At 37.0% G+C, this 12,547-nt stretch overlaps 1 long non-coding RNA gene across 1 annotated transcript in view; it reads left to right on the top strand.

Moving 5' to 3' along the window:
- The first annotated feature begins 11,224 nt into the window (after positions 1-11,224).
- Positions 11,225-12,547, top strand: part of LOC144220191 (uncharacterized) — a 36,821-nt gene continuing 35,498 nt past the window's right edge. Inside the window, exon 1 of the long non-coding RNA XR_013331654.1 lies at positions 11,225-11,426. This is a non-coding gene — a long non-coding RNA (uncharacterized LOC144220191). The remainder of the gene's footprint in view (positions 11,427-12,547) is intronic.

The following is a 12,547-nucleotide window of genomic DNA, read 5'->3' as shown; positions in this document are numbered from 1 at the left end:
TTCTTTGACTTCCCTCAGCTGTTATTGTTCCATTATTTATGCAATATAGTACCTTGTTTACACTTCCATCATATCAGTCCCTGCATTGTTTTAAAATTACATTTATAAGCCTGCTAACTCTCTTAGTCCAGATACTATGTATTATGTATATATGTAGTCTCTTAACCTGCCATAGTGCTGGACACACAGTCATTATTTACTAAATGCTTAAATGGATGCTTGGAAATGATTTTGTATTCATTATCTCCTTTGATCTTCCTAGATTCAATCAGTCACTAGATTCTAGTGCTCTAAATATTTATTATATCTATTACTTCTTGGACATAATATACCATGCCAAGAATTCATGATCTTGTTGTATGTTGGCACTATTGGCATCTTAACCTGACTTTGGTTCCTATTCTCACTCTCTTCCAAATAATACTATATTTGCCCATCAGAATGACTGAAACACAAATTTTACCATGTTCTATATACCTTTGATGGGAAAAATCTGTTATAAGATGGTTGATGGAACTGATAGGGAAAATTCCTGCCCCTGACTGAAGACTCCCCTTCTGGGCTCTTCTTTCCACCCTCCTTGCTGTGCACCAAATTACTAGCAATGAGTAATGCGGAAGTAACGGAGTATAAATTGTTCCCTTTGTTTATGCTTGGGACTCAGACCTCTGGGGAGTGATTGCCTCTGAGCCCACTGATGTAAAATAAACCTTCCTTCCAAGATCTCTGAGTGTCACTTGGTTCTTCTGCCAGGTGATCCAGACCAGATTCGGTAACACCTTAAAACCTTTAAGTTGACTATGTGACAGATATGATAAAGTAAAAATGGGTATATTTATCCTCCTGCTTTAAACAATTAATTAGAAACAAGACAAAACAATTTTTAGACATTTAGACAATAAGTGGTACAAGACACTGAACGTAGAGAGAAGGGAAACTAATAAAGTGAGCCTCTTTATTGCTCTAGCTTACTGTCTGGAAAAAGTTTTTGGCCATAGCAAAGAAAGAGAGACCCAGGACAAAGCTTAGAAATCCTGCTGAGTTGAAGAGACAGAGTTTGGAGTTCAGAGAGATGAAAGTAGCTAGAATTTGTGAAGCAAAATACTGAATAAGTGAGAGCTTTAGCTGGGTTGGGGGAGACTTGCTCCAGAAAGCTTCTGAGGGTTCCCTGAAGGTCTTGAGGCTGAATCTTGATCTGTAAATGTATGGAAGGAACTGCCTGGGGAAAAACTATCAGGAAGGAAGAGGCTGAAGAACCCTTGAGCTCACATAGGCAAATAGTAGTCTGTGTTCTAAATAACTAGAGTGGAACAACTTCCTAATGCATAGACATTAAATAAATCCTCAGAAGGATGGTGTCACAGGAATGGGGACATCTGAGCCTACACTAAAGGTTATTCTAGATCTGCTTCACAAAGCTTAAAAGCAAACCACAAAAGGATCAAACTGATTCCAAGCGACAAAGCCCAACAATACTTAAATGAATACAAAAACATCCAGTGTCTAACAATGTAAAATGAATTACAATAGTATTCAATCAAATATTTCCAAGCATGCAAAAAAGAGCAAAAAATGCAACTCATAAGCAGGAGAAAAAATCAAACAATAAAGACCCAGAGATGAGAGAGATAATATAATTTACTGACAAGGATGTTAAAATAGCTATTATAAATATATTTCATATGTTCAAGACAGTAGAGGAGAACATGAAGATGAGAATGAGAGAAATGGAAGGTATTAAATTAAGCTTCAGATTTGAAACAGACATGATCTGAAATGAAAAGTAACTGAATGAGGTTAATAGCATGTTACACACTGTAGAAAAAAGATTAGTGAACTTGATGATGCAGTAATAGAAACTATCCAGAATGAAGTAAAGAGAAATAATATTTATTTATTTAGAGCACAAGTGGGGATGGGGCAGAGAGAGAGGGAGAAGGAGAATCCTAAACAGGCTCTGAACTGTCGACACAGAGCCTGACATGAGGCTTGAATCCATGAACCACTAGATCACAACCTGAGCCAAAGTTGGACACCTAACTGACTGAGTCACCCATGTGCCCAGAGAAATCATTTCTAAAAGCAAACATAAGATTAATGAGTTGTGTGACAATATCAAATAGTCTAATAATATATGTATCATTGGAGTACCAGAAGGGGAGGGCAAAACAGAAAAAAACATTTTAGAATATAATGGCCACAATTACTCCAAATTTGATGACAATCATTCACCTACAGATTCAAGAATCTCAATGATCCTCTATAAACAAAAATATGAAGAAAAGCACACCAACCCACATCATACTCAAATAGCTAAAAATCAGTGGGACACGAGGGGGGCTCAGTCAGTTAAATGTCTGACTTTGGCTCAGGTCAGGATCTCGTGGTCTGTGAGTTCAAGCCCTGCATCAGGCTCTGTGCTGACAGCTCAGAGCTGGGAGCCTGCTTCAGATTCTGTATCTCCCTTTCTCTCTCTGCCCCTTCCTCACTCACTCTGTCTCTCTCAAAAATAAATAATTTTTTAAAATTTGAAACATTACTAAAATCAATGATTAAAACGAAATCTTAAGAGCATCCATAGATAAAGAATGCATTATGTTCACAAGGATACAGGTAAAAATGGCAGCAGATTTCTGATCAGAAAACACACAGACCAGAAGATAATAGAGGAACTTGATTAATGAGATGAAACCAAAAGAAAAAAAATTTTAACCTAGATTTCTACACCCAGAAAAAAAAACACCTTTTTTTAGAAACGTCTTGTAGGCGTGCCTGGGTAGCTCAGTCGGTTAAGCACCCGACTTCAGCTCAGGTCATGATCTCATGGTTAGAGGGTTCGAGCCCCGTGTCGGGCTCTGTGCTGACAGCTAGCTCAGAGCCTGAAGCCTGTCTTCGGATTCTGTGTCTCCCTCTCTCTGACCCTCCCCTGGTCACGGTGTCTCTCTCTCTCTCTCTCTCTCAAAAATAAATGAAACATTAAAAAATTTTTCAAAAATCTTGCAACAATGAAGAAAACTTCTGCTTTTTCTTCAGATGTAGAAAGCTAGAAATAATACTGGTTTTATCATAACAAATGAGAACAAGTTTGTAACGATGAGTTACAAACTTAAATTTTCCTGAACCCATCAGAGAGCTAAGATTACAGGGCAACCATGAACTCTGCAATCAAAAGCAGACAGTCCTCTCCAGAGAGATGGGGAATGTGAGAATTGGCTCATTTGTGGCATAACATGGGAAAAAGAGATGATATACCACAAAAAAATATGTAAGAAGGGTTTAGTTAAAAAATTAAGAAATTGATAAAAAGGCTAAATGTGGACTAGCATGAGAGCATACCTACTTGAGAGCCATAAACACAAGGTTAGTGTGTACCAACCTGCAAATCCTTTCCCATGGTTTCCAGGGGGAGATCACACACAAAACATTTATGGGCAGGATAAGAGAGCAGAAAGAACTTCCTTGAGTGGTGCAGGATCACTGAAGGGGATTGAGTGTTCTGGCGCAAAAGACATAAGCTTCTCCTGAATCTTTTACTTCTATGAAATAAAAGCCTTAAATCATGGAGGTAGAAGCAGTAAACCCTGATACTCTCAGGACACGTTTGAAGTACCACAGGTGGCTGGTGATTAGGTAAAAGAAAAATACTCGGTACTTACAAGAGAGTCAGGAAATAGTTCTATTTCACAAATCCTTTATCAATCAATGCCATTAAAGTTCTCTTATTACTAGGGTGAGTGGGGGGTACAGGGACGTGGAGTCTGGAAATTTCTGAACAAGCCACACTAAGGATACAAGACATAGTTTGACTATCATGGGGAAGAGGGACAAGATCATGAGAAATCCCCATCACAAAAGCTGAGGGACAGAGAGTTTAACTAATACTGAGCTGGACCAGGACAACAGAGAAGCTTCCTGGCCCCTCCCCAGAGAGCAAGCATTGAATAATAAATAGCAGGCTACCACTGGGGAGGAGGCAAGATTGTGGGGGAAGGTCTTCAATGTGCCATAGTTGCACAGGGAAGGCTGAAAGCTTAGGGTATATCAGGATCATTGGAAAAAAACAATCAGCACAGAGTCCCCAACCCTAACCACAAGGTAAGCCTAAAGGACACTGAAACTTGTAGAAAACTAAACTCATAGAAACAACAAAACCAAAACCAGTTCAACTTCTGATGAGGTTGAATCAACACTAAAAATCACAGTCTAATAGAAGAGGTGTGCCTATTTCCAAATATAAGTAACATCTTTTCTTTTCTTCTTTCTTCTTTCTTTCTTTCTTTCTTCTTTCTTTCTTTCTTTCTTTCTTTCTTTCTTTCTTTCTTTCTTTCTTTCTTTCTTTGACAGAGAGAAAGAGAGAGAGGACACATGTGAGCAAGGGTCAGAGAGAGAAAGGGAGAGAGAGAGAGAGAGAGAGAGAGAATTCCATGAGGAGCAGAGAGAGAGAAGTGGGGCTCATTCAAAGCAGGGCTCATGTTCGCCCAAAGCCAGTCTTGAACTCACTTGAAGCACAGCTCGTGCTCATCCAAAGTGGGGCTCGAGCTCACTGGGTGTGGGACTCGAATTTGTGAACCATGAGATTATAACCTGAGCTGAAGTCAGATGCTTCACCTACTAAGCCATCCAGGTGCTTTCTACTTCAATTTCTACTGTTCTAAATATAAAGTCTAGTTATTCAACAAAAATTATCAGACACATAAAAAGTTAAGAAAAGGCAACCCATTTTTTAAAATTTTTTACATTTATTTATTTTTGAGAGACAGAGCACACGTTGGGGAGGGGTAGAGAGAGAAGGGGACACAGTCTGAAGCAGGCTCCATGCTCTGAGCTGTCAGCACAGAGCCTGATGTGGGGCTCCAACTCACAAACTGTGAGGTCATGACCTGAACCGAAGTTGGATGCTTAACCAACTGAGCCACACAGGCACCTCATGGCAACCCACTGTTAAAGCAACTAACAGAATCAGAATCAGAGGTGACCTAGAGGTCAGAAATCATGAAGTGAATTTAAAATAACTATTTTTAAAATGCTAGAGGTTCTACTTGAAAAGGTGGGCAACATACACCAGCACATAAGAAATTTTAGCAGAGAAGTGAAAACTACAAGAAAGAGTCAAATAAAATGTTAGAATTAAAAAAAACACAACCTCCAAAGCAACAGAGATATATAAAGCCTTCAATGTGTTCCTCACTTGACTTGATACAGGAAATAATCAGTGAACTTGAAAATAGCTGAATAAGGACGCTTGGATGGCTCAGTCGGTTAAGCATCTGACTTCAGCTCAGGACATGATCTCACAGTTCGTGGGTTCCAGCCCTGCTTCGAGCTCTGTGCTGATGGCTAGCTCAGAGCCTGGAGCTTGTTTCAGATTCTGTATCTCCCTCTGTCTCTGACTCTTCCCTGCTCACGCTGCCTTTCTCTCTCTCTCAGAAATAAATAAAACATTTAAAAAGTTTTAAAAAAGAAAATAGCTGAATAAAAATTATCCTCACTAAAACACAGAAAAAAGGCACAGTGTGTTAAACAATGGACTTTAGCTCAGGTCATGATCACAGGTTCATGAATTGAAGCCTGACACCAGGCTCTCTACTGTCAGCACAGAGTCTGCTTTAGATTCTCTGTCCCCCCCTTCTCTTTCCCTATCCTGCTCATGCTTGCTCTCTCTCTTTCTCAAAAAGAAAAAGAAAAAAAAGCCCCATTAAAAAAATAAAACACACAATGGGAAAAACATAACAGTATCCAAGAACTGTGGCAATATAAAAATGGTTTACCATACATATAAATGGACTTGTAGAAGGAGAGGGAGATAATGGGGTAAAATATGTTTTGGAAAAAGTAATGGCCAAAATTAGTTAAGGAAGACAAATTAGATCCAAAAATCTCACAGTATAACAAATATCCCAAAATATACAAAAAATGAACCCCTAACTATATCGTCTTCAAAGCGTGTAAAACTTAAAACAAAGAAACAGCTTTAAAGGTCTCAAGAGAAAATGCACACACACACATAAAAAGGAATGGAGATGACAATTAAAGCAGATTTTACATCAGAAACTATTCAAGGCAGAAAAATGAAGTAACATTTTTAAAGTATTGAAGAAAAAAAAAACTGTCAACCTCAGATATTTTACCCAGAAAAGCTATTTTTCAAATATAAAAGCAAAATAAATATTTTTTCATAAAGTTGAATGATATTATTACCAATGAACTTGTGATATAAGAAATATTAAAGGAAATTCTTCATGCAGAGGGAAAAGAATATCACGCAGAAACCTAGGCTATCTATAGAAATGAGGAGTTCCAGCAATAGTGAAAATAAAGGTAAATATGAAAGGCATTTTCCCATTTTATTTTTTTTAATGTTTTATTTATTTTTGAGAGCGAGAGAGAGAGAGACAGCATGAGCAGGAGAGGGTCAGAGAGAGGGAGGGAGATACAGAATCTGAAACAGTCTCCAGGCTCTGAGCTAGCTGTCAGCACAGAGCCCGATGTGGGGCCCAAACCCAGGAACTGTGAGATCATGACCTGAGCTGAAGTTGGACACTTAACCGACTCAGCCACCCCGGCACCCCAGCATTTCCCCATTTTAAATTGCTTTAAGGAACCAATGACTTTTTAAACAAAAATAGAAGCAATGTACTGTGAATTCATAGTACATGTAAAGGTATAATGTATGACAAAAATAACATAAACGAAGAGAGGAAGGTATTGGAAGTATGTTGCTATAAGATTCTTTCACTATATAAAAAGAAGTAAAATAGAGTTTAAAGGTAGGTTGTGGTAAACTAAAAACATATTGTAAGCTCTAGGGAAAACACTAAAACATGCAAAAATTATAAATAATAAGTAAGCAATAAAGAAAAACGTAATAGTAAATTAATTCAAAAGCAAACAGAGAAAGAGAAACAAAAGGGAAAAAGTAACAAATAGAAGCCAACCAGCAAGATGGTAGATTTTAATTAAATCGTATTAACAATGAAATTGAATGAAATGGTCTAAACCAGTGTTGTCCAATAGAAATATAATATGAGTAAGGCATATAATTTAAGGTTTTTTAGTAGCCACATTAAAGAAAATGAAAAGAAACAGATGAAGTTAATTTTAATAATATATGTAACAGAATCTATACAAAATATTGTTATTTTAACATATAGTCATAAAAAGTATTAATGAGATATTTTACATTCTGTTTATTAAATTTCTATGGGCATTATACACTTAAAATACATCTCAATTCAGACCAGCTATATTTCAAGTTGTCCAAAGGCAAATGTGGCTAGTTGCTATCTTATTGGAAAATGCAGATCTAACTAATCATGCAAGTTGAAAGACAGAGATTGTCTGATTAGATTAAAAGCAAGACCTAACCAAATGTTATTTATTTTACCAAATGTAAAAGCATAGGTAAGTTAAAAGTAGAAGGATGAATAAAGGCAAAAGAATGGAACAACATCTACTATGAAAAAATTAATCAAAAGAAAGCTGAACTCACTACATTAATATTAAAGAATTCATAATAAGAAAAAGAAACATTACATAATGATAAGGAACCAGTTAACTACAAAGACATAACATAATGTATATGAACATAATAACAGCTTCAAAATGCATAAAGCAAAAATAGTAGAACTGGAAGGAGAAATAGACAAAAATACAACTATGTTTAGATATTTCAACACTTTTTTCTCAGTGATTGATAAGAAAATTGAGAGTTAAATATTGAGAATGTAGAAGACCTGGACAACACTAATAAGCAACTTATTTTAATTGACATTTATAGAGTGCTCCACCTGAAAACAGCAGAACACCTATTTTCAAGTGCACATGGAACATCCACCAGGATAGAGCATATATTAGGCCACAAAATAAACTTTAGTAAATTTATTTATTTATTTATTTATTTATTTTTTTAAATATTTTTATTTATTTCTAGGAGAGAGAGAGACAGCGTGAACAGGGGAGGGTCAGAGAGAGAGGGAGACACAGACTGTGAAACAGGCTCCAGGCTCTGAGCTGGCAGTCAGCACAGAGCCCGACGCGGGGCTCGAACCCACAAACCGCGAGATCATGACCTAAGCGAAAGTCGGACGCTTAACCGACTAAGCCACCCAGGCGCCCCTTATTTATTTATTTTTAATGTATATTCATTTTTTGAGACAGAGAGACCTAGCATGAGTGGGGGAGGGGCATAGGAAGAGGAAGGCAGAGTCTGCAGCAGGCTCCAGGCTCTGAGCAGTCAGCACAGAGCCCTACGTGGGGTTCAAACTAATGAAATGTGAGATCATGACCTGAGCCCAAGTTGGACCCTTAACTGACTGAGCCACCCAAGCGCCCAAACCTTTGTAAATTTAAAAGAGTTGAAATAATGTAAGATATGATCTCTAACCACAATGGAATTAAGCTAAAAACTGATAAGAGAAAGATATCTGTAAAATTCTCAAATACTTGGAAGTTATACAACATACTTATAAATACCAGTTAAAGAGGAAGTCACAAAGGAAGTCCTCCTTATTGTCAAGGGTTCTTAGGCAATAAGACTAGCTACCTAAATTGGGTTTGGGAATAGAGAAAGGAAAAAGAGGCATTTATGGAAGAAGGCAAGAATAGGCAAACATGAAGGAGAGGAAAACATTTGTTGGTATTTCAAAATTATTATCCTTTCAGACTGAGTAGTATTCTCTCCTAGTATCCTACATTTCTTCTCTGAAGAACATAATACACTTTAAATAATTTGTTTAATATCTATCATCTGTGCTAGCCTATGATCTCTTTAAGGGTCTGTCTTATTCACTTCTGGATTCCCCCAAACCAAGCAAGGTAACTTGCACTTAGTAATCACCTAATAACTGTTGCCTAACTAACTACCCTACCTCTCAAACTTGTAGCTTCATCCAAGCTGAGCTTGTGCATTATATTGTTCATGCCCCTATATATTCATCTGTGTGGATTGTCCAATAGTCCCAATTTCTTCCTAACCACCCTCCAACCCTAATCCACCAGAAGAATTCTTATTTTTACTTTGAGCTCCAGTTTAAACATCTTCTCTAGAAAACCTTACTGACTTCCCTTAACTGGAGGATTGTGCTACCCCCATACCTTGTACAATCTTCCCTTGTAGCTAGCTCTGCATTAAAATGGTGTTTTCATGTCTGTTTTCCCTTCTTAGTTGATGCTGACCCTTCCATACCTACCTTAATAGTTGTCACATAGTAGACTCTTAATACATATTTGTTAAATGAATAATTCCCTTTCCCATCTGTCATGTGATATGTACAGAGAAGTGTTATGCCTAGATAATTATTATTAGGTTTGTGAAGAGAACAAGCCCCAAATTCTTTACATGGAAACTAGTTAAAAACAGAATGAATCAACTTCTACAAAGATGAATGTCAAATCCTTCAAGAGAGCTGTTATTGGAATTTCTAACCACTGCTATAATGACACTTAAATAGTAAATCAACCCAATTTTATTGAGTTCTCCAAAGAGAAAATAATACATTTATGCCTACAATTCCTTTAAAATTGGAGGGTAGCTACATTCATTTGGAAAAGCTCAGTGCAATGTTAGGAAGAAATTTATGCAGAAGAACTTTTTCATGTGACCAAATTCAATGTTGTGTGAGGCAAATGCCTTAGTTAACACAACTTTTTTTTTTTTATGTACTTACTTCCAGAATTGGAGTTAAAATGTCATTATTAGGAAATTCCCAGCCACGCAAACAAAAGAATTTAGTTAGTATGTAGGACAAGCAATGTGTGACTGTGTATAGTTTTAAGTGTGTTAGATCTGTAAAATAATGGTTTAGTTGAAATGTAAGGACTTTAAGACAGGTACACAGAGGCCTCAACTTCTACAACTCTCACCAACATGCTAGAGAAAGGATGTATAGTGCAGAATTGGGTCTAAAGTTAACATATTCAATTCTCCCCAATGACACCAAGATTTTAAAGCAGGTGATCTTACTGATGGAAATGAATATAGTTCTGATTGTTTATTTTTTAAACATGAACAATATAGAAGCAAAATCCTCATCCCCTTGTTCCTGGTTATATATAAGATACCTTGTTACAAATACCTGAAAATCATTTTAAGCTGAGATGATAAATATGAGAAAAGCCATAGATAAATGTGTGACTTGTTTATAACTTGTTAGTCTCAGGTTTAGAGGTGGGAGTGGAGCAGGAAGGAACTAGAAGGAAATCTGAGATCTAGGTTCCAGTCAGCTATAATTCTTGAGTCACTTAAGGAAAATTTAAATTCCCTTCTCATATAAAATGAGTCCTGCCTACCTGAAACTCCTTGCACAGAGCCAAGACCAGCTTTATGCCTTGTACATTCAGAAGGAACAAAATAGTGATCAGATGGGATTTTCGTCTTTCCTTTCATTTCACAGAACTCCGTGAAGAGAATTCTCATGGAAACAGACAACCTACCAAGCTAGATTATTTCACTTCCACTGAAAGATCTTACTTCAAATTCCATTCCATTCTGATCAAGCCTTTCTTAGAATGTATATCTAGAATTTATACTAAATTGTCATATGCTTGTGTAAATGTTACTCTGAAATTATTTCCTTAACAAATTAGTCATTTATTCAGTAGTCATTCTTCAACAAATTTTATTGAACATATACTACAGACCAGGTATTGCACTGCTTCAGGTCTTTGCCCTCATGGAATACATAACCTTGTGGGAGAAGCATACCATGATAAATGAATGAGTATGTACAACACCAAGAGTGAACCCTAATATAAACTATGGGCTTTGGGTGATTATGATGTGTCAGTGTAGGTTCATCAATTGTAAAAATGTACCACTCTGGTGGGGGATGTTGGTAATGGTAGAGGATGTGCATGTGTGGGGGCAGGGCTTATGGGAAATCTCTATACCTTCCTCCTATTTTTTTCTGTGAACTTAAATCTGCTCTAAAAATAAAGCCTAAAAATATATGTATAATAAAAGAAACATACATAAAAATAAACAAGTAAATGATAATGATTACAAATCACAGTAAGTACAATGAAGGTAATAACAGGGAATAAAATAAAGCATGTGAAGTGACTTATTTTACATTTGGGTTTCAGGGAAAATCTCTCCAGGGGTGATATTTAAGTTGAAATCTGAAGAATAAGGAGCTAGCTAGGGTGTCTGTGTGTGTGTGTGTGTGTGTGTGAGAGAGAGAGAGAGAGAGAGAGAGAGAGAGAGAGAGAGAGAGACAATGTTCCAGATAGAGGAGAGACATGTGTAAAGCCCTGAGATGGGAAGAAGTGAGGAAAAATGAGAGGCTGAAAGAAGGCTAGTGAGTGATACTGGCAAGAGCTGAAATTTAAGAGGAAGAGGCATAATCATGCAGGACTGTGTAAAACAAAGTAATCGGTCTGGATTTTATTCTACTGACATGGGAAACCACTGAAGGATTTTTCAGCAGGTAGGTAATATGATTCTCTGTATCCTGAAAAGATTAGAGAGTGCAAGAGTAAAAGGAGCCAGGTTAGGTCTGTCTTCTCGCCTGCAACTAGATTTTATTTTATTTATTTTTTATTTGCATTTTTGTTTTTTTCAATATGAAATGTACTTACTTTTAAATGTTGACTCCCAAATGGAAATACAGTGTGGCAAAATAAAACAGGGTTGCAACTAGATTTTAATAGTGAAAAGAATAGGTACTGCCCCTCAGGGCCTAGTCCTGGGCACAAAGAAGGCATCCAAATGCATGCTTACTAAATAATAAATGTAATTTTTATGTTTTATGATCTGGTATACTTTTTTACTTTAGTAACATTTATAACAGTAACTAAACAAAAGGCAAGTGCATTAAAAGACCTTTCCTTATGAGACTAACAACACCTGTTTTATTTTTACATCTAAAATTGGGTATCAAAAGAAAACCACATTCAGCCAGGCAAGGAAGATGAAGAGCAGAAGGATGAGAGATGACAATTTTTCCCTCTTGCCCATGATCCTATTTCCTCCAACTTATTTCTCTGTGAATGTCTTTGGCTAATTTAAGGAACCTATTCTTGACTACAGGAACCATATGTTGTTTCTAAATGTTATGCCCTTAGAAACAGCTTAAGTTATATTTTTTGGAGGGGGGTTACTCATACTTGATCTTTATAAAAAGCATCATCATCATAATAAATAATCTCAGTAAGAGTATGATCTTTTGAATGTTTGTTGGAGATAGTAAAATATTTCACTTTTGCTTATTCATTAAAGCCATGAAATTCTGCTATTAACTGTGTATGTGCAGTATGATCCAGATTTTCACATCATGATCATATAATTATGAATAATATGTTATTTGATTCAGCAAGTATCTGATTTACATATGGAGGTCCATAGCACTGGAAAGATGAGAAATATATGTCCTGCGGGGTGCCTGGGTGGCTTGTCGGTTAAGCCTCCGACTTCGGCTCAGGTCATGATCTCACGGTTCGTGGGTTCGAGCCCTGTGTCGGGCTCTGTGCCGACTGCCAGCTTGGAGCCTGGAGCCTGTTTCAGATTCTGTGTCTCCCTCTCTCTGTGATCTTCCCTGGCTCTCTCTCT

The sequence above is a fragment of the Crocuta crocuta genome, unplaced genomic scaffold (genome assembly GCF_008692635.1).
Source record: "Crocuta crocuta isolate KB4526 unplaced genomic scaffold, BGI_CrCroc_1.0 scaffold9, whole genome shotgun sequence".
In the NCBI taxonomy this organism is placed as follows: domain Eukaryota; kingdom Metazoa; phylum Chordata; class Mammalia; order Carnivora; family Hyaenidae; genus Crocuta; species Crocuta crocuta.
Note: the sequence above shows the minus strand (reverse complement) of the source record. Positions and strands in the feature narration are given on the sequence as shown.